At 36.5% G+C, this 23,467-nt stretch overlaps 1 protein-coding gene across 1 annotated transcript in view; it reads left to right on the plus strand.

The window, feature by feature from the left end:
• The window catches only part of RIMS2 (regulating synaptic membrane exocytosis 2), a 387,858-nt gene that overhangs the window by 196,144 nt on the left and 168,247 nt on the right, over nt 1-23,467 (plus strand). The gene's annotated exons all lie outside the window — the stretch shown is intronic.

Below are 23,467 nucleotides of genomic sequence, written 5' to 3' on the forward strand. Positions count from 1 at the left end.
CATATAAGGCCATGGTTTCATGTCCATTAATAGCAGATTTGCGTGCTCCTGGATCACAATGAGTGCATATTTGATCTGGATCAAGTGTGGGCGCATGACCGCGTTTTTGTTGAATTAACGAGCACATGATACAGACCTTATGCTGGTTTCATGCTGTCTGCTGCAGGTTAGAGAATGTCTGATCTGCAAAAAGACCTGTATGTATCAAGTTGACCCATTTAAGTTTTGAGACAAATTTAAAATTACTAATGTGGTTTACACTAATGTGAAGGTTTCTTTTTCTTGTGATGCTATGATGATTTTTTGTTTTAGTGATTTTTAGGAGTTACTCCAATGTCAGAAAGAAAATGAAGATTGAAATTACTTCCCAGTCTATAAAAAGATATTTTCTATTCTAAATATGGAAGTATTGGGGACCATGATTTTAAATTTAATCAAATGAATATTATTAGCTTGCTTACCTTCTTGTATATGGCTTTAAGGTTTTTTTGAGTTATTATTCTTATACCAGTGAACCTGTGTTACTTCTCCTGAATGGTCATCTGCTGTTGTGGATTGGGAATAGAAAATTTACTACTATTTATTATTCTTATTAATATTGCTATCAAATTGGTTCTGAAGCAAGTATTTGATTTGAGCAAGTGAAATAACTCTGAATTTTCATATGTTAATATCCACAACCATGGTCTGATAAGTAAGGAGCAATGATGAGTAGAAAAAACTTATACCAACTTTATGGTGTTCATGATTTTGTTCTTAGAAGCGACCTTGAGGAAAATAGGACCAATCAATACATGGGAAGTATTTAAGGCAATTCAGTGAAGGAAATGTGGTATAAAAAATAATATACGAACAACATATTTTTCTACACACAAAGCATATTCCTTTAGGATTATAAAAGCATAGAATCATTTAGGTTGGAAAAGATCTGCAAGATTATTGATTACCATTAATTTAGCACTTCCATGGTTTCTAATACATCAGTAACCCTTGTGTCTGCTGCTGCATGGCTCTCTATCCCCTACTTCCATGGAGACAGCAGAATGCAGGATCCCACTAGCACAATGTTTCTCAGATATTGGAATGCTGCTGCCTGGTTTATCTCTAACAAGTCTGGTTTCATGCCTTTCCCCTTCAGACTTAGTTTAAAGCTCTCTCCATGAGCCCTGCTAATGCCTGAGAAAAACCTTTTTCCTCTTTTCGGTCAGGTGACCCCCATCAGCAGGCCTGGTGTCATGTAAACTGTAAACATGACCAAAAACCTGCAAAATTCTGCTGGTGACACCAGGCTCAGAGTCAAGTATTGCTCTGCTGGATGTCGCTCTCTTCCCTCCCCATTTCCTGCAACTGGAAGTATAGAGGAGATGCCCACTTGTACTCCTGATTCCTTAACCCGTCATCCTGAAGCCCTGATGTCTTTCTTTGATTTCTTATTGTCACTTTGCTGCCTACCTGAAAAATCCATAGTGGCTGAGGGCCTTTCCAGGACAGGAACCTTTCCTTTCACAGCTTGGTCTCAGGGATGCACCAGACTTTGTCAAAAAGTGGGTCTGGTCTACATATTGGGCCTTCTGCTCCCTTCAGATGGGAGTCTAAAACATGCTGTGCAATTTTAGATTCTCAGTCATAATAATGATCTTACAAAATTTATAGCTTTCATTTAAAGAATTCTGCATTTTAAGTGTCAAAGAAAACCTTCTTATTGATAACAGCAGATAATGTCATGTCCATCCTGATTTCTGAGGTAGTAAATGAGGTTAGATATTTGTAATACAATGCTTGCAAAGATTTTGCAGGAAAAGTAATGCTCCATACTATGCTTTGTTAATCTTGATTGAATTACTGACAAAGTAAGCACTTTGTCATGACAGACAGAGTGTAACTGTGTCAGCGTGGCCCGGTGGTGGCCTGTGGCTGGAGAGTACCCTTGGCTTTTCATGAAGGAGAAGAGCAGCTGCTTGAACTAGGGAAAGATGTGACTGCTCCTGACTGTGTCAGCTCCCAGCCTGTGCTGGGGGTCCTGGGCTGGGAGGAAGTGGCCATGGAGAGCACAGGAAGCCATTCCAGCAGTAACACCTGTACCTGCAACCAGAGCCAGCTGGTGCCAGCCTCAGCAGCCCTGGTCACATAATCAAATAATATCCTCAGACCCTCCTACTTCTCCCCTGCTCTTTAACCACTGGAGTGGAATTCTTTGCAAAGAGGGACTGGGACTCCCTGAGCAAGGATCATGGACTTGGCAGCATTGACATGAAGGGCTGAGATGGAATTTAGTGGGATTACATGTGCTAAAACCATGGTCAGGAGCCGACACTGTGACAATTTCATTCTTTAGAAGCTCAGGAAACAATGCACGAGAACAGTGTTAAATGAACGTAGCTGAGATTACAAATGTGTTTACCTAAAACTTAGGTTGTGTCAGAGTTAGACATATTTTCCAGAGTGAATTTTGTGCAGGTCTTCACAGACATTGAGCCTCTCTTTGCTGACATGACTGAACACCAGTTTAACAGATGGCCTCTGCCTTTTTCTGTGAACAGCATGAAAAATTCTTTCTTATAGTGTTATTCAAATTTTTCTGAAATTCACAATATTTTTTCCTCATTATGTAAGAGACCTTTCTTCACTCTTGCTGTGAATACCAGGCTTCTGGAACTGCAAAGATGTCTTCATTTATAACATTTATGGCCAGTCCTGAGATCAGTGTAGCAGACAGTTCAAAGCTATATCTCCATGACAGGACCTCCTGCCTATCTTAGGAAACGCACTTTGCAGAATAAAAAAGTTACCTATATGTTTTGGACCAAAATATTAAGTATACTGCTATTTTCCCTAAAAATGAAAGATCAAAATTGCTTAAAATATTAGAGAAAATCAATTATTGAAATGCCAATGTTTTTATGAAGCCTTAAATTTTAAGTGGCTGTAAAATAGATCCTCCATCACTAAACCCAGCGATAATAGTGAGATATTTATAAAAGTTCTAGACTGTTCAAATCATCAATTATTTCTCAAAACCATCTCAGTTTACATGGTGCAGTTTGAAGGCTCTGAGAAATGTGGCTTATAAAAAGAGAACAGTTGTGCTGGTATTGTAGTAGACTGGACACTGAACTATGTCACCTACAGAGGTTCAGATAAAACTGTGTTTTGTGGTTTGCAAGTTCCAACCTTTCTACATTGCTTGTCTAATTTAAGTGTCTTCTGTTGTGAGGGACAGTTAGAGTGCTTTTTTAAGTTCATGTTCAGTGAGATGTTTCTGTTCAATTCTAAGGAATAGGCCTTAGGGGAGGTTTGAAAGGGCCCCCATAATTTGTTAGCCAGCATGAAGCAGATTTGAAGCAGATTGCTACTGGCTAATTCTGTGTATCCACAGGCTTTACAGGTAAATTTAGAAAATCAAACAGTACCACTGCCCATGTATTCCTTATGGCAATACTGTCACACCTACAGCCTGCCAAAGGACCAATCTGAAGAGACTCAAGAAAGCTTGTTACCCCTTGTTCTCCCCCACTCAGAACACAGGCACAAAAGAGGTCACCTGTACTGAAGCATCTGCACCTTCCCCAAACACTTGAGGGTCTTAAAAGCCCTACAAGTCTTTACAAATCTCTCAAACTCTAGGGATTCAGCAAGAGACAATCTCTACATGGAAGAAGAGAATCCATTCAAGGAAATCTAGGTGCATGATAGTTCTAAATATTGCCCTAATTTGTTCTAAATTTAAAGTAGGACATAGTAGATTCTCCAGTGATGGTAAACAGTTCAGACATACACGCATTCTGTGCTCCCAGCCACTTTTCAAAGCACCCTGTGAGAGGTATCTATTTGCACAAATGGTGGCTGACATCTAATGTGGGTGGAATCTGTGGTGAGAAAGCCAAATGTGTTTGTGTTTTGTCAGTTCTTAAATTTAGTGTTTGCTTTCACTCTTGTTTTATTAAAACACGATAGCTGGTTAGTTTTGATTATCAAAGAAACTCATATGCATAGAAAGAATCCTCTAGATTGGAAGAGATCTTTGGGATAAAGTCCAGCTGTTAACTTAAGAATGACAAGTTCACCACTAAACCAGTGTCGCATCCATTCCTTTTAAATACCTCCAGGAATAGTGATGCAAGTAGCTCCCCGAGCAGGCTGTTCCTGTTCCAGTGTTTGACAACCCTTTAGGTGAAGGATTTTTTCATTATATCCGGTCTAAATTTTCCCTGCCACACCCATGAGGTCATTTCCTCTCATTGTGTTGCTTGTTACTGTGGAGAGGAGTCCCACACCCAGGTGGCTCCAGCTCTTCTCAGTTGCTGTAGAGGGAGATAAGGTCCCCTCCTTTTATCCAGGCTGAAAACGCCCAGCTCTCTCAGCCACTGCTCATAGGAGTTGTGCTCCAGACCCTTCACCAGCTTTGTTATCCTCCTCTGGACTGGCTCCAGCACCTCAATGTCTGTCTTGTAGTGAGGGGCCCAAAACTAAACTCTGTATTTAAAGTGCAGCCTCACCAGTACTGAGTACAGGAGGATGCTCACTGCCCTGGTCCTGCTGGCCACACTATTGCTGATACCAGCCAGGATGTGACTGGCCCTCTTAGTCACCTAGGCATGCTGCCAGCTCATATTCAGCCAGCTGTTCACCAACACCCCCAACATGTGGTTAGGCTTGAGCAATCTTAAAATATTATACATCCCAGTGTTGTTGATTGAAAACTGTAGAGTGCAGGCTGTGTGAGCAGCAATGTATACTTACAGGACCAGGTGGAAATTTACTGTTCTTCGTCACTAAGCACACTGAAAACAAAAATATATAACCTTGCGTGGTGATTTACAAACATATGAAGAACTACCCTTTTTCATGATAGAAGTTTATATATCCTCATGTCTGGAACAGCTTCCAGGACCTACTTATTTATTGCCATTTTGAAACCAATCTGGTAGATATCCAGTTTTCTTTTTGTTGGAGAATTAGGTCTATTTGAGAACAATATGCGTGTCACAAGTTAGAAAAAGTATGGTAGCTCATGGTGTGAGGAGCAGAAAGCACATTTCCTGAGTGCTACTGCAAGAATGTCTTACATGAGCAGAGATGCCGAGGAAGTGGGATTCCGTCACAGAGCTCTCACTTTTAAATTCAGAGAGATAAGGGACCTGATTTCAGTCCTGCTTGTGCCAGTTTCATACATCTTCAACAGCTTTGGCTTCAAAGTTACACTGAGCTAAATTAGATCAGAACGAGGTCATTGTTTCTAAAATGTGTTCCATTCAGTTTAGAGAGTTCCTGGAAGTCTAACTTCTCTGGAATAAATTATACTAGAAAGCAAAACTTCAGGAATGAGCTGTAGCAGTTGAAGGAAGAGATTTTGAATTTTCACAGTTTCAGTGTAGAAATATCTTACAATTCAACGTACAAATTTTAAATTATCAAAAGAAGAATAATTGATTATTGAAAATGCTGAAATGTTTGACATGTTTTATTAAAACAGTTTTATTTTTATTATTCCACTTAATATTGCAGTTTAGGAGACTGTGCTTTGTTTTCGTAATTAAACATATTTTCTTTTTATAAACACTTCTACTTCTTATGTAAGGTAAAAGTAACTTAAATATATAAAGAGATAACTGGAAATTCAGAACTCGATTATTCCATTTTTTAAGCTTACTCATATGAACTGCCTCTATTTTAACTGCAATTATAAGTAATATTGAGAGATAAGAAATATTACACTTTCCTCTGTATATGTTTAAGCAATAAAGTCACTGCTTTGAATTACTTCTTACAACATTGACTAAGAAGTACCTATTTAAAAATATGAATATTGCCTATGATATTTGTTAGGAAAAATATTTTTCACAGAACTAGAATGCTTAAAGGTACAGAACTTTGTAATTGTAGAGAAGTTTTGAAAAAAATTTTGCCAAACCTCGTAGTTACACACTTCCATGTTCCTTAGAAGATATGGAAAGAGTGTGATCTTTTGCAGCATTTAGAGGACTCTACCGTAAAAAAAAATAAATTTTCAGTAATTTAAAATATTGGCATATGACAATAACATCCCTCATAAAAAAAAACTCTTCCCTCTCCCTATTCTTGGCTGCATATTCACATCCTTATTATCACTCCTGATGGCAGAAGCATTCAGGCAGGTGCATCAAGCCTGGAAACTTTTGTGGGATAACTCTAACTAGGCAAAAAGATGGTAAATATTAACATTAGAAACTTCCTTATAAAATGTTCTCAAAGATATTAAAATACAGGCTGAAAAGATGGTGTGTGACTGATTATGCCTTCTCAGAATCTGAGGATAGACAGGGATTTCCTGAAGTCAGGAAGAAGAAATATTTTCATATAGTAATCAAAGCATACAGAATATTTTATCATAGGTAAATGAACATGAATAATTTCATAGCACTTCAAACAAAAATGTCTAATATTCAATTTTATTGATTAAAACCTTGCTTAAATTGCAATCTGAACCTTCTGTAACCAAGTGTACAGGAATAATTGAAACAGTAATCCTTTAATCACGTTTCCTTTTACTCTGTGACTTTGCTCGATCTATGGCTATAGCAAAAATGTTGTCTGGGCAAAAGATTAATAATCTGCTGAAATGATGCAACAAAAGAACTATGAGTTATTACTGAAGTATTTTAGTGCATTTGTTGTATTTGTCTATGGTTTCGGGTGAGATTTTGTTTATTATTAATAAAACAACATAATTTTTAATATTTGTTACTTATGGAAAATTTTTATCTTTGGAAGCTAGCTTTAGTTTACCTTTTAAACACTGCAAGATATAGTTTCCCCTGGAATTTGTGAAAATTTTCTATTCTGAAGGTAAAAATTATTCTGTCTCAGTTGAAACTGTAGACCATTGAATTACATGAGTGACCAATATTAAAAGTATCATAAAAACATTTTTGCTTTCTCTGCACCCTTTTTTTATTGTTTCCAAATTTAAATAGAAAACAAAAGAAAATTGAGTTATCATTCCAAGATAATTTTTCACTATCCTTTACCATCTTGGCAGGTGAAATATCTGCTGAATGAAATCAATAAATATCCATTAACTTTTTAATGACAAGAGATTTTTGTACAAACATGACTGGAAAGGGTGTAGATGACACCCTATGGAATGCAAGGGTTCCAGTGTAGGTAATTCTTATCTTATTCAATGTGCTCCACTTATTTCAAACAACTATTTCAGTTTCACTAAGTTAGAAATTTTTACTTGCTAACCAAATTTTGCATCAGGGCCAAGTGCTAATGGTTAACACAGGTTTGGCACAGACAAGGCAAAATGAAGACCTGCTGGATTCAGTGTAAACATTTCAGTTCTTTACAGCATCATGATAGACTAAAAAACCATCATGGAGTTTTTCTTTTGAAGTTTTCTGAAAATTTATGTAAATAATGTGATTTTTTAGTCTTTTTTACATGGGAATCCCAGCAAACAGAAATAATGACAACACACACACACACACAAAAAAAGACATAATATCTCCAGAATACATGAAGTGTGTGTTTTTCGAATTATAGTTTTCTTCATACTTTGATCAAATCATTATTACTCTAATAAAACACTTAAATCTGTCACAGATTAGGCCCAGTGTCATTTTAGATTATGTTAGTGGTATATTTTTGATTATGTTTCCTATGGTATATTTAAATTAATTTTGCAGGTAATTTTGTTTCTTCTTTAGTTAACTATCAGAAACTAAATGGGCCACTGTCAAATAAATTTGCTTAATTAAAAAAAAATATTATTTAGTTGGGAGTATTTCATCAATTGTATGGTTTGGTTTTGTTTTGTTGCTTTACATTTTCTGTAAAAACATGTCTTTCTTGTTCTGTTTTTATTTTTATATATTAAGAATAGGCTAATCAGTATGGGAGAAATAGAGAAACCAAAGTGAAAGGGAAGTAAGCAGAATGAGCTGTACATATATCATTCATGTGAAAACTGTAGCTAAGATGCTCTGTCCTTTAGCCCTGGTGTCCCAAGCTCCCCAAAATGTGCATTCAAGAGCTGGAGTTATTCACAGAAACTGCTTGAGATTAAACTGAATATTGTTGAGGGTGAGACCTGGAAGCATATACTTATCAGAGCAAAGCATGTTCTTTCCATCTTTTCACAGTTTTCACTCCATGCAAACCTCATCCACTGCAATTCACAATCAGGGCTCCAGGAAGAAATATTTGGTATGAATAGACTGGGCAAAGTGGCACCAATTTCTTTGTCCTTCTCTGTTTGGCTGTAATTCCAGCTGCAGCTGTCCAGGAGCTGCTGAATAGCAGTGGAGCTGGTCCTGTGATGGAGGCACTGGCACTAATGTGAGGGGTGAGACAGGCACTTTGGGCAGTCACAGTGGCAGTCCTGCAGAAACCCTTCCCAGTCAGAGCCCTCAGCAGGTGCCAAATGATGTGTGCCTCAAAAATCAGGCCATCTGCCTAGGAATCTGATTATTGGTTTAGGAATGCAATTTCACCCTATTTCTAGCTAATTTGAAAATTCTAGCTAACTTTCCCCAATAATAATATTATCTTGAAATGATATTTAAAACCCTATAAATGTATTTTAAAGTTTTTGCTGTCTGTCATTAATATAAAAAAATCATTAATGCATTTCTTCTGTGATGGTCTCCACTGATGTTGAAATCCTTATTTTAGGGACAAGGTAGAAAAAATGTGATGTAATGATAATAACATTTATGATAATTAAGAAAATATTAAACTGTTTGAAGAGGATCGAGTCATTGCAGACTATCAAAATTTGTGCTCAGTGGTTTTGTTATAAAATTGTGTTGAGAAATTTATTTTACCTTGGGATACAATGTATCTACATCTCCCTTAAGAGTGACGTTTTATGCTAACATATAGAATAATACTTTTACCTTTTCTAATGAAGTAATATTATTTTTCTTAGAAAGATTACAGGTTATTGCACAAAGAAAGCAATAATGTTTAGCCCTCATTGCTTTTACTTGGTTATAAATCATAACTTTTATTTGCTGTAAAGTACATGGCTTTGAAATGTGAAAGGATTAAAAAAAGAATTTCTAATTTACTTCAGAAAATATTTCACATAAAATATATCATTATTTTCTGCTAAAATAGTGACATCTTATAATATTCAGCTGTATTGAGGACAAAGCAGGTCTGCAGGCTTTTGGTCCTAACTAGTAGATGAACCTGATTGGGTGTTGTCATTTGTTTACAGAACCATTACAAAATAAAAGAGAAAGGGGAAAATGGAGAAATATCTCAGAAATTTCACTGAGGTTGCCCCAACAAGATTGCCATTACTTACGCTGCAACCTGATCCCCTTTGTATAACCCATGAAAGTATTTACATTACTCAGTGGTTCTTCTTTTCTGTACTGAAAGAGAATTTTCAGTTTTCATTTTTTCTCTTATATAGTTTTTTTTACCCTGCCCTCTTTTTTGAAGCCATGCAGTTTAGACATGGATTTGTTTGATCATGCTGTAGCATTTAACAGGCTTTCAGACTTGAAGATAATTTAAAAAGAGTTTACTTCAGTTAGTATTTAACTTGCTAAACTGTCAGAAGTGCTGTGGCAGTCAGGCACATCTGATTTCTCCATTTCACTTCACTGATTAAGTAAATTGTTTCCAAGGAACGTTTGAGTAGCATTTATGAGCATAGAGAAATAGATTGTGAAAGAAGTGTGTGGTATTGGAGCTTCTGGTTTATGTCTCATCTGTTTCAATAGAAAAGTGAACCTAATAGCCTGCATTCATGCAGCACTATATTCTATGTTAAGATATTCTTTTGAAAGGTGCAAAGGCAGATGAACTGAATGAATATGTACATAAAAAATACCTGTGTCACACACTGAGGTTTAGACCAGACTGAAGGCATCAATTCTTATGAAAATGTGCTCAGATTGATGGTATTCTAGAGAAACATTCCATAAGAAATAGTTCCAGTGTTTATGCTTTCTGCCTTTCTGAACATTTAAATTATGAATATCTTTTAGGTTCCTAGTTATATAATCTGTTTACTTGGAAAATGTAAATATATGGTCATTAGTTATGTAATCTAAACAGTATCAAATAAAAGTTTTCATCACAGACCTCCATGACTATTTACTCTTTTGCCTATTTATAGGCCATTTTCTGTATACATCTATAACAAAAGCTGAACTCATGATGCACTATGAAAGATGTTTAGATACTACACTTCTTGCTACTTCTAGGAAACGAATATATTCAGTACATTTCATTGGATTTTATAATTTCTAATAATTTTACTATTACTGCATGTTATAGTTTGGTTTTAATTTTTCCCCAAGTTTAGTTCTGAAAATCTGTTCATAGTGAGTTTCTAAAAAATGAGTTCCTTTTAACACACTTTAAAAAAGAGTATTACAAAACCACCAGTTTTTAAAGCTAGGATATTGATGTGCTGAAGAAATTGAATTTGTTCTTGAAAGTTTCTGACTGAAGGTCATCAGAATTAAGTTTGAAGCCCAGACTAACGTCCCAGCACAATTTAAAGGGCTGGCTTTTAATTTTTTTTTTTTCCTTCAGAGTACAAAGTATATTTATGAGGCTCAAAGTTCCTGGTTTTCTGACATATGTAATCTGTTGCCTCAAGTCAATCACTATGAACCTTTACAAACGCCAAGGCTGGTCAGTAGTTGAAATCTTCATAGATGTAATTCAGTATAACTAGAGGTAGAGGGAGAAGGTTTTCTGCTATATGCCTTGTGTATTTAGTACTGCAAGAAAAAATTAATCTCTTCAAACCCATGAATTTCATTGTAAATGCATAAAAATTTAATGGAAGCTCAGGCCAGTAGAGTGGGTGAACCAATTCAAAGACCCCATAAAAAGTGGAGAAGTCACCAAGAGCAAGTGTCCCACTTCAAGAGACTGACCATGAGGTTTTATCTTGAAGTGGCTCAATAAGGTGAGCTGTGTCATCTGGAATGAAATCATCCTATCTCATGATTGTTGATCTGGACCAAATCATTTACCTGAATTTTAGTGAGCCATTTTAGGTATGAAACTAAACTGCTACAACAAATGACCAAATTCCTTTCACCTTGATAAGCTGAAGAATTACTGTAGCATATCGCACCTTTACCAGAACTGGCACAACAGAGCACAGTCACACTGCTGGGAGCAGCCTGGAGAAGAGTGAGAGCCATGCCCAGTGACAGAGAGCTGTTAGATAACTCAGCTGCTTCATGGGCCACATTTCCACTAAGCACTAAATAATAGAATGACTTTCAAGCAACACTGGTAACATCATAGGCAAAATTGCAAATTATAAAGGGTGATGTAAGTGACAGCTTGGGAGATGACAGAGTAGGTGAGAGCCTCTTGGTATTCCTATTTTCCTAAAATTGAAACCACATATCTTATCTAAAGATAGGTCTGCACTGCAGCCCAAAGCATGACTGCAGCTCATCTTGACGGATGCAAACTACTTTTGAGTGCAGTAGATAAAGTGCTGATAACTGGAGCTGCAGAGTGCTGAGAGCCTGGGTGAATATTCACGTGATGAGTGTGTGCTGAGCTGCTGTGCCCATGTCCTTGTTACTACAGAGGCTCTGCTGGTGTACAGATACACTGTGAGATAAGCAGCTTTTCAACCCTGGCCTCTGGAAGAAGATGACTTCTCTAAGCAGTAAGCTTGTGCAAATAAGAATCCTTTATGGCACCTGTGTAAGATGAGAACAAACATCTAGGGAAATGCCAATGCTTCGTGTTACTGCTGTAGGTTAAGTTTACAAAATATATGGTTGTGGAAAACTTTGTACCAGAAAAAAATGTATTGTCTACTTAATGTTGTGTCCTTTTTTACTAATAGTTTTCTGTAAGAAAGGAAAAATTCAGCAAAACAGATACACATTAAGGCGTCTTGACATGACTGTCAATTAATATTTTCTGAGCCTGAATTTCTGTTGTTCTCTTCTCTTTTTGTGCAAAGTAACTAACAAATGGGTATAAAACATTATTATTCTGATTTACTAGCATTAATACTAACACCTTCCTTGTATTCACTCCACAGTAGATCAGATGATATTGCAGGGGAAGATAAAAGCTTTATTTTTCAAAAGTGGTAAAGTCTCAGTGTGTCAATGAAATTCAATGAGAGCACAGAATGTTTAGTCAACACCTTTGTTCTTTTTAAATATCTGGAAAGAAACTTGTACACAGTGCCTTATCTGTTTGAGGCATTTACATTTATGTTGTGTGTGAAATTCCATCACTCTGTGAAGGCATTGGCCTTCAGACTCTGCACAGATACAGATTGCTGAGCATTTTACAGAGCTGTGTGAAGCTGAAGTTCTCTTTTTAATGACAATAGTAAGGTGTGCTGTAAGAAGTACCATGAAAGTACATTGTAGTTATGTAATTTAGTTTCTAATTATAGATAACAGTTAGAGGTTACCTGTTTGGGAAAAAAAACAGGTTATAGCAATGTCTCAGACTTCCTGCAATGTCTATAGGTTTTATATCAGTGAGTCTTGGCTGTTTGTGATATAGTTTTCCTTGCTGGATTTGTGCTATAGGCTGATTTTTTTCCCTTTTTCTTTTAATTCGGAAAATGTAACAGTCATTTTGAGGAGTGAGTCTGCAGGAAGATGTCTTGTTTTGTCCATGTTAAAACATTTAAGACACTAATTTGAAGTGGTGCATCACCTTCCTTCTGAGGGTGTGCATTTTGTGTCACTAAGAAAACTGGCATAGAGTTTATCATAAGTCTCTGAACAAAAATCACAATTCACAGAGGCTTAGGACAGAATTGTTAGTATTTGGTTGCTAATATCTATGCTCTGCTGAACTTCTTGAGGCTGCTGTGTATAACTGCAATATATAGGGACCTTTCTTAAGAAATTAACTTTTGTCTTGCATACTCATAGACATATGAGGATTTTATCTTTAAGTGCTCTGAACTAAGGTAGTAAAGGAATACAAAATAAAGACTATATATTTTGTATTCTTGATACGTCTTCTACATCCTACTGACCCCAGAACTCCTTATGTTGCTTGGTGAGAATTATGTTAAATATTGTTCAGATAGTATTCTCTGCAATTTAATTAAGATTGTTATCATAAGTTATTTTGACTTGTAAAAATATTGTTCTTTAAATAGATTCCTACAGTCAAGATCTCTGGCAGAGGTGCACTAAAATACATTATTAAGTGATTTTGTTGGCAATAACAAGCCACAGAAACTGTCTCTCCTGTTCTCTATTACATGGTTCTTGTCAGTTTATTGCAATGGGATATAAGCAAGCTCAAAAAAACAAAACTTCAGAAATTTTATTTTGTGAAACAAATTTCAATAACTTTTTAGATTTTAATATCTTTCATCATTCTTTTAGCTGCTCTGTATTTTTCGGAGTACATGTTGTTCCTTAGATCTTTCTAGCTGAATGTTTTCTCCAATTTTCCTTTTAAAATTTTGATTCTGTAAGAGTAGAAGTTATTAAAGATTTATCTTTGTATGATTACAGCTGGTACAGTTGCCAAATCTTTTCTAATCATATTTGTCAAGAGGGGTTGTAAATAATTTTCAAATGGATTGTCTAATAGCAAGTGACAAAAAGCAATTCAACTCAATTGTAGAAGATTGATGGATTTGAGTTTTCCCCTGAATTTTAGGCTTTGGACCTGTATTCATTTGTAGATCCTACTTCATGAGGTTTGTTTATTTTATCTGTAACTGAAGTTACATATACAACAGCTCCCAAAAGATTTACTGTTCTTGGAGGACAGAGTGGGTGGGGTGTCAGTGTGCTGGTGGATACAGCTGCAGTTCAGGTATTGCACAGCTGTGACTGGACTGTATCACACCAGCTTGTGATTTCCTAGTGTCCACTAGAAATGTAAATACATACTATTGCCTCTCCTATTTATTCTTTATTAAGGTGAGCTGTGCTGGGGTGCTGAAATATTTTATTTCCACAAGTATATGCCAAGTAGCTGACATTTTCATTTCCATGCTCCCCCAAACTTTATCACCCCCGCTGGCTCATCAGAAGCCTTGCTAAGCTTGCTTGGATGTCTTAGGAGTGCACAGTAGGTCTTTTTCAAGGCCAGGGATCTGGCCTGCCTATCAGAGGTTTAAATTTGGTATTACAAAGCATAATCCACCAAATGCTTTGGCTGCTATATTCCCTGTAAAAATAAAGCAGATTTTGCTGAACTAGACAGCCCCATCGGATCATGTACTTGCAAACTATTTATGATAACAACATAAGCATAAAATTGTAGCTGCATTTCCAAATTCCAGGCTGAGGAATAGTCAAGAGAGTCCTAATCCTTGAGTGCTGCTTTTAGGTACTATTGCAATAGAACCAATATAGTGCTGTCTGGAGTCTAACTTGGTCAACTGACAATGCTTTATTGAGCAGGAGAGCTCTGCTTTAGGACCTGTGGAATGTTTCTGCTGTTTTTTTCTAAACTGTTTTTATAGCTTCACAGAATTTAGAATGAATAATTACCATTACAACATCTAATACAGCCTGCTATTTATCACAGTCCATTCAGTGACATCCTGTTAATTTGTTATTGAGCTCAATAACTTGTATTACTGAGGAACATCTTGTGCTTGATCAAAGGGCATTTCTTGAAAGGCATCCAGCATTTGTGTGAAGGAGAGATGAGAATCTATGATGTCTCTTAATAGTTCATTTAAATAGATGATTTCTGTTGTCATTTAAGGTGAGGATTTACATTCAAAACATTCATCTGGCCTTCATGTGCTTTAAACCTTCATCTTGAAAGATACAGTCTTAATTTTATGCATTCTAAATCATCCTGATAAAGTCAGTGGTATTAATCTTAAAGTATAAGTTTCTGCATTTGCCCAAAGCTGTGTATAAACAGAAATAGAGAGCAACGCTCATAACTATGTGATTCTGGGCTCCTAGGATTGCTGCAAATGGTAAAACTTCATCTCATTAAAATTGAATACATCTTCATTAATAATTACAAGGACTGAGCCTATCTAAAAAAGAAGAAGTAATTTTAGTTCAATGCCACAACAGGTCTCAACTGCTTTGCTTTGGAGTTCAGCTAGATGTCTTTGCCATCCTTTAATATAAGAAGTTTTGAATTTAAAAGATATGAAGAAATAAGCAGAACAGATTATACTGATATCATTATAGATATTTATATTTGAGAATATGCACTGATGTGTGCCTCTCATGAACTGGCTGATTTGTTTTAGGTTTTCAACATAGCCTTCTAGATATTGTGAGCTAACAAACCTCTAAATAGAGTAACATTATTTTAAGGAAAAATCTTAAAATTAGATAGAAGTTTATATAGGAAAAAAACTACAGAGAAAAGAACAATAGGTCTTATTGCAAGAAAATTTCAAAAACAATTACATTTAGAGTAAATTCTTTCCTACTCTTAAAAATGAGGATTCAAGAAATCAGAAGATAATAGTTATTTCTATCATTACCATTCCAGTAATAAAAGAGAATAAGTTATGTGATGTAATAATTTAATTATTTTATTAGAAAAAATGCTTAGTGAATTTAAAATCAGTGAGGGGAGGCAGTTCTAAAATTATGAGGAGAAAATAGAGATTCATAAATTAGACTAAAATTATTCATTAAATATTTTTATATACTTGAAAATTGGAAATTTACTTGGAGTTACTTAATGACTGTTGAAGTTCAATACAAGATTTTTACTACATCAAATCTTAAAGCTGTATTAATTTGATGAAATGGTCAGATAATGTTTAAAAGTGAAAAAATGAGATTTATGATAACTGAAAGTCAACTATTGAAGAAAGAAAGTAAAAGAGCTCAATTTCATTATCCATTTCTTGATTAATGCATTTGTCAAAGAGTGAGAACAGACATGAAGTCTTTTTCCTCTGGACTGCAGAAGAACTTTTGTTCTTTCAGATGTTATTTTCTTCCCCTGCAGTTTTTTTTGCTGACCAACACATTGTATGGTATAGGGCACCCCTTTGGTCAAGCTGGGGTCAGCTGTCCCAGCTGTGTCCCCTCCCAGCTTCTTGTGCGCCTTCATCCCTTCACTGCTGGGATGGGCTGATGTTGTATTTCACTGTTGGAAGTGGGGAAGCAGTCCCTTGCCAGCTCTGATGGGGTAAACACTGAGCTCTTGGTGGCACAGGGGATCCTGCTGCAGGCTGATGCCAGGGAGAGTTTGTGGTGAATCCACGCTCCTTCCTGACAGTGTGAGCAGGTAACACCTGCCTGAAAGAGCACAGGTTGAAATGCTTTGTGAAGGTAATTCTACCTTAAAGTACTTGCCATGAACTAAAGCAAAACATAGAGTTTATGTAAACTATGAATGCTCAATAAATTTGGCATCACATGCTCTGTGAGGACTTTTGATGTAGAAGTAACATATTGAGACTATTAAAACAAATGCAGTATTTCACGTCTGCTGAAAAGAACTGAATTTTCTGTGTGTCTAAGACTGATGTATTCTGGTACTTGGATTGGCTTGAATTTCTAACAAGATGCAAATGAGTAAAATTAGCAACTGAATGTATCCTCAGAGGTAAGAGGCAGCCCCTTGTGTGCTTTGAACTAGAGCAGCATTTGCCATCAGCCTTTCTACACTGTTAGTGTGTGACTGGTAATAAACTCAACAGAGTGGCTGGGGTTACCAGCATGATCACAGTTTGCATAAATACAATTATGCCCTTTCCAACTGAGGGCTTGTTTGTGCATCTTTGGCAGATTTGGTAGAAGAAGAAAGCATGTCGGACTTTGCAGCTGATTGTGTAGATAATGTCTTGGATGAGTTTCAGGACTAATCTAAGTAGGCAGCAGCCCAGAATAATTAGGGTTGATGAAATTGCCCAGTTGATTGTTTTGCATGCTGAGCTTGCTGTTGCTGCTGTAAGAGGTCAGTGTTTGGTGCAGTGCTTGCTGCTGAATACAGGGTGGGGATGAGCTGAGTGCTCACCTCAGGCTGCAGTGACAGCCATAGCCTGAAGGAAGCAGGAACAACAAACTTGGCCCTGAATTCTTAATACTCACCTCCCTTTCCTCTCCTTCACCAGAAACACAGGACATCACTAGCCATTAGAGCAGAAAATTTCAGTTCTCTCTTTAAAACTGAGAATCTTTTCTTTGGCTCTGTACATGCCTGCTAACATTTCTGGTCTCCTGCAAAACAGTGTATCAAAGGATGAGTGGATGTCTTTCTGATGAATTTTATCAGATCATAATCTAAACCAGCACATTGACTATCCTCCCTTTGTCTCTATAGATGATACCTATTGTAAAGATGGGAATAATATGTGTAAAGGTACCACTTTAGTTTCACTGTTGCAGCAACAGAACAGCTCTTTACAGTTGGTGGGTCCTTAAAAAAAAGATTTTTCTTTCTACTGATATCTGTAATATCTACAGTCAAAACCATAAAATGAATTGATCACAGGAATATTGAAGTGAAATACTTTCATATTCTATAACATCCTCAGAGGGAAAAAATCCTGCCTCTTAAAGGGACTCTCACATTGTTATTACTGGGGAAAAGGAGAGGTGATAAAATGAGGTTTTATGACTCATTTGTATTTGCTAACTTCATTTCTTCAATTTAGGATCACATAAAAAACCTCCTAAAAAAACCCAAAACAACAACAACAACAAAAAAAACAAATAGGGGAACTCCTTTCTCATTGGTGATTTCTTTGTTTGGTGCAATAGGTAATAGATACAGGTAGGCTTTAATCTCCAGACTTTAGTTTGGGGATATCGTAACTGCTTTGCTTTTCTCCTCGTTTCCTTTTGCCATCAGTCTGGACAATATTGCCAACTATGTCTGAGTTTCTCATACTGGTTATGATGGTGGTGATAGCATGAAGTCAATTCAAAAGCTGGGCAGTTTTGGAACTGGTTATATAGAAGTAAAGAAAATGACAGAAAAGGAAATTGAATGTGGTGAAGGAGAAAATGGAATAGTGACTATGAGTGTGTTCCTGAAGGCTGTTTCACCCTGCCAACCACCTCACAGGTTTGTGGTCTGACCCATACAGATAATCAGCAAGAAGAGCAGTGCCATCAGTAACAGTGAGCAAAGCAGTCTGAAAGATTTTGTCTCTGGGCTGTCAGGGTGAGAGCTGCAGATCCCTGATGGCCAGTAGTGTCTCCACATTGCTCTGCACTAGAGAAATCTAGGCTCTGCAGTCAGTGGAAGTTGTGTTCCTTTTTCAGGTGTAGCCAAGTTTCAGTTTCTATGTTGAGAGCATCATTATCATTGATTATAAGGCCATCAAAATGCATTTCCTACATTTAACTTTAAAATAAATTTATATTTTAAATGTGTATTTGAAGAGTTTGCACAAAAACCTAGACAATGCGATTATTTTCTGTTGAATTATTCTGGTCAGAATATTTTATCTTCCCTGAATTTAGTAGGAAATCTCTCATATTCATAAATTGTAGTGAGGATTTATGTTTTAATCACGAAAATGCATAGAGGTAACTTAAGTACTTTCAAGGTAACGTATTTTAACAAATGCAAATGCTCAGCCACTTTCTTGCAAAGACTAATATTTGCAGACTAGAATTTTCTGCTAGAAGCCAATAGATGCTGAACATACCAGTTTATGTAAGTTTTAAGTGGTCATTTGACTCAATTTTGTTAAGAAATCTTCTCAAATAAAACAACATAAAAATTGAAAGCGATAGACAATTTTAATATCAGGCACAAGCATGAATAAAAAAAATTGTTAAATAATAGATATTTAAATATATGACTTTGAAGCAGGTCCACATTTATATGGAGGACCTGTAAAATACCTGGAACAGCTTCTGCTTGGCATATACTATAAGACTTTAAAAAATAAATAAAGAAGAAAGTATTTTGCTTGCTTGTGCACTTTCAATTACAGTATTTATGTTTTCCTAATTTCTATTTGGAAAAAGTCTTGAAAGTCAAACCTGTTTTTCCTGGGAGATATGATTTTGAATTAAATATTTGTGACCTTTAAGAAAAGTCTGAATTATTTTCTTTAAGAGGAAACCAAAACTATGATTAATTATTAGTATGATAAGCCTTTGCTGTGATAATGTATTGGCATATACCAGATAAAGTCTGTTTTCAAATGTCTGTGCAGATGTGACTAAGTAAAGCACTTACACATCTGCTGTGAAAATCATCTGCATGTAATTATTAATTGCATCTGTGCCAAGACTGCAATGTTTTTTGCAAAGCCCTGCCTCATCATTGATTGAAATTTTTAGTCTTCTTTCCAAATACATTGATATTCTTTGAGAAGGTGTTTGAATTACATCTACAAAAATACTTCAAAATGAAGGCTGGTGAGTGGTCTTTATGGTTTTCTGACAGTTTCTTTTTATGAGCATATTTAGAACAAAGTATCACCATGAATGTAGTTTCAGCACTGCAAAAGAGAAGTGTATTGGTGGAAGAGTAATATTCAAGTCAGGGAAATTCTGAGTGATGATGGATAGCAGATGGACTTTTAAAGTCCAGGGTTAAAATATCTCTCTGATAAGAAGGTTGTAAGGATTACATCTTTTTATAGCATCATACATATGACTAAGCAGTAAAAAGCTTGTCATCTACATTCTTTTTTCTAAATTAGGTTGTGCTGTAAAACTTGATCTGTGTCATGATACAATGCAGGATTGTAATGGAGTTGAAATGTGCATATGACATGTTTTGCTTCCATGATGTGCATTCCTCATGGAATAAAAGGCTGACAGTCTGTATAAATTATAGAAAAGAAAAAATGTAAGTCATATGTTGCTTTTAGCCAGATGCTTCAGCTAGAAAATAAGAAAAAAAGTGTTTTGGCACAAGTTCTTATGTATTATAAAGCTAAGATAATGTGATTTCAGAATTTAAATTTTTAATACCATGCTCAGGTAAAGTGACAGTAAAATATTGTGTTTAATCCAAATTAACCTCAAGGTTTTCTGTCCCGGCTTTTATTTTTGCAGTTGTAGATATTTGTATCTACAGGGAGTTAATTTTCATAATTAACTTCTTAATTCAACTTATTAGTAAACAACCTACACATTCTTACCTTTTGTTTGACATTACATTTGCAGAAAAAGTTCATTTGAGATGGAGTGCTCTCCTAAGTCAGTGAGAACAATATAACACATTATTTGTTAAGAATGAAAAGGGTGAGAGAATACAATCATTGTAATGTAGTGCACGTTCACGGAGGTGAACTTCAAAGGGAAGACTTGTTATTTGTGACCTTCCTTCTATGCTGTCATTTCTCTGAGTGTTGGTGGTTTTCTCTATGTATGCAGCTTGGGAAGATTTGCCACACAGGACACTTGCAGTGTAACAGTTATAAACTGCTGAAAAGAGATGGGGGGTACAACAGAAAACTGAGAAACAGAACTCTTTAGCGCCTTTGGAAAGTCTGCAGGCAAACCAGAGCTTGCTGAGAGATTTTGAAGAATACCTATACTACTAGATGTATCTGGGATGTGGAAGTCTTTAGTCAGTGAAAAATTATTCATTTTTTCCCCTCTGTTTACTTTTCATGTCCTGTGACATCAATAAACAACCATCTGCCCTACAGAAGCCCCATAATCCTCTAATTCAAGTCTTTGGGATTAACCACCTTTTATCCAAACATATTTCTATGTCTGGTCTTTAGTCTTTTTCATGTACTGGCCTTTTTTCTTCTGCTAGTCTTGGTTAAAGCATTGCCCTTAAGAAGAGAGACTTTTAATTTAATAACCATCTTGGAAGATGCAAACACCACCATTAACATTTTTTTTTAGCTTTTCTTCTATTTTTACTTCTTAGCAAACAGGCTTTTGTTTGTTTGTGGGGAACAAGAAGGCTGTTTGTGACTTAATTAAATTTTTAAAAAATCGTCTGGATACAGGATAAGATTGGATCAAAGTAATCATATTCACAAAATAAATTAAATTAGGAAACAAACAACTTAGAACGTTTGTATTATGGATAAAAAAAATATGTTGGTTTGCTTGAGATTTGTTCACAGTGGATTTATTCCCATGGTGTTTTGATGGTAAAACAGTTGACAAGTCATTTCCTAATAGTGATGGTTTCAGTGATATGAAAAAATATGTATAATGAAGTAGTCAGAAAGTATCAGTGAACCTGAGGAGTCAGAGTTGTAGATCAGGATCTGTCTTTGTTTTTTCTGACACCCTAGTAAAGAAATGAAGATAAAACATTTGAAATGGAGAGCAGAGAGAAGAAAAAAAATAATAGTGGTAGCAAGGAAAAGGGAGAAAAATGGAGCAAGGGGCATTTACAGCAGAGACACAGAGAAACTGGGACACAGGGCTGATGTAGGTCTATGCAGTAGGACAGGAGGGCAGTAAATCCGGGCTAACACCCTCAGTTCACACGTAAGAGCACAGAGTTGCAGTGCAGCAAACAGAGCGATCGTGGAGATAATGCCTGTCATTGACATGAAGTCAGACTGATTAAATGGCTAAAAGCACTTCTAATGCAAATTCTCCAGGTTCTCTCATGGCTGCTCACTGCATGGCCCTTGTTAAAGATAATTCAGATGATCTGTTTCTGGAACTTTTGTATCTTTTATTGCAATTTCAGCTTCTTGAAACAGCCATTTCTTTTCCTGAAGTTCAATGATGGTTTGGTCAACAAACAGGATGGAATGAGATATGTTTTTGAAGGGAAAGTGAATTTAGTGGGGATGAGGCTTATTTACTACTTTGAACATTTATCCTTTTGCCTGTGTGTATCTGATCAAAATAATCCCACTGCTAGCTTAGCAATTGAAACAGAGAGATACAAATAAGCAGTCCTGCATACAAAGAAAGTAAATGCATACTTTCTTTTTTCCTTCTTTTTAACTTCTGCATGATAAATTTCGAGAGAATTCATGAAACAAAATTTGGAGTTTTTTTCCCTTCAAGACTGCTAGATTCTACCCTCTTAAGCAAATCTATACAAATTCCCACTATTGCACTCTTCCTTACGTTAAACTTTCTAATTTGAAATATTTTGTAAATGACATGTGGGATCCAGTGCACTCTCAGCAAGTCTGCAGACAGCAACAAGCTGAGTGGTGCTATTGAAACACTTGAAGGATGGGATGCCATCCAGAGGGACCTGGACAAGCTAAAGAAGAGGTCCATGGGAACATCATGAGGTTCAACAAACCCAAGTGCTGGTGCTGCACCTGCGTTGGAGCAACCCTGGTCTCAATCCAGGCTGGGGGAGGAACAGATTGGGAGCAGCCCTGCCCAGAAGGACTTGGGGGTGTTGGATGGGAGGCTAGACATGACCCAGCCATGTGCACTTGCGACCCAGAAAGTCAAATGTGTCCTGGGCTGCATCCAGAGCAGGGTGGGCAGCAGGGGAGGGAGGGGATTCTGCTCCTCTGCTCTGCTCTGCTGAGACTCACTTGTAGTGCTGCATCCACCCCTGGGGGTCCCAAAATAAGAAAGATGTGAACCTGTTGGAAAAAGTCCAGAGTAGGCCACAAAGATGATCAGAGAGCTGAAATGCTCCTGTGGAGAGAAGCTGAGAGAATTGAGGCTGTTCAGCCTGGAGAAGAGAAGGCTCTGGAAAAACCTTAGAGCACCTTCCAGTACCGAAAAGGAACCTACAGGAAAGATGGAGATGGATTTTTTACAGGGGCATGTAGTGATAGAACAAGGGGGAATGGTTTTAAAGTAGAAGAGGATAGTTTTGAACTAGCTATGAAGAAGACAGTTTTAAAAAAGAGGGTGGTAAAACACTAGTACAGGATGCCCAGAGATGTGGTAGATGGGAATGGGGATCCCTGGAAACTTTCAAGGTCAGGTGGGCAGGGGCTCTGAGCAACCTAGCACAGTAGAAAATATCCCTGCCCATTGCAGTGGGGTTAGATTAGGACTGTTAAAGATCCCTTAAAATCCAAACTATTCTATGGATTATAGGATTTTTAAAGTATACTGAGATTAAAGGCTGGAATTTACTGTACTGGTGTTTGATGAAGAAAATAGGCATGTATGTGAGAGTGGCCCTAGTCATGTTGTAAATCCATGTTGCATGCCACCAGCATTTTAAAACAACTTTTTAAATATATGAAATGAGTCTATACCAGAGAAATTATCTGTTAAGGCCATCATTGCTATATGACTTACAATATGAATTGCAATATGAATATTCTTTTTATTATTTCAAAAGAAAAAAATTATGAGCAGAATAAATTCATAAGCATCCAGAAAAATCCAAATTTTTAGAAATGTTTTCTAAACAGTCAAGTCACTAAAAAAAATGCAGATTGTATATTATGCAATAATCTAAGTTTGCTATACACGTCACCTGTTCTGCTTACATTTCTGCATTGTTACACAGAACTCACAATTAAATACAGTAATTTCACGAATACAAGCCGCAGCAATTTGACAAAAATTTTGGTGGAAACCCAGAAGTGCGGCTAATAGTCGGGTGCGGCTAATATATTAATAATTTTCTGACATTTACAACCCCAGACGTACCAGCCAGAGTGCCGAGC

The sequence above is a fragment of the Catharus ustulatus genome, chromosome 1, assembly GCF_009819885.2.
Source record: "Catharus ustulatus isolate bCatUst1 chromosome 1, bCatUst1.pri.v2, whole genome shotgun sequence".
NCBI classification, from domain to species: domain Eukaryota; kingdom Metazoa; phylum Chordata; class Aves; order Passeriformes; family Turdidae; genus Catharus; species Catharus ustulatus.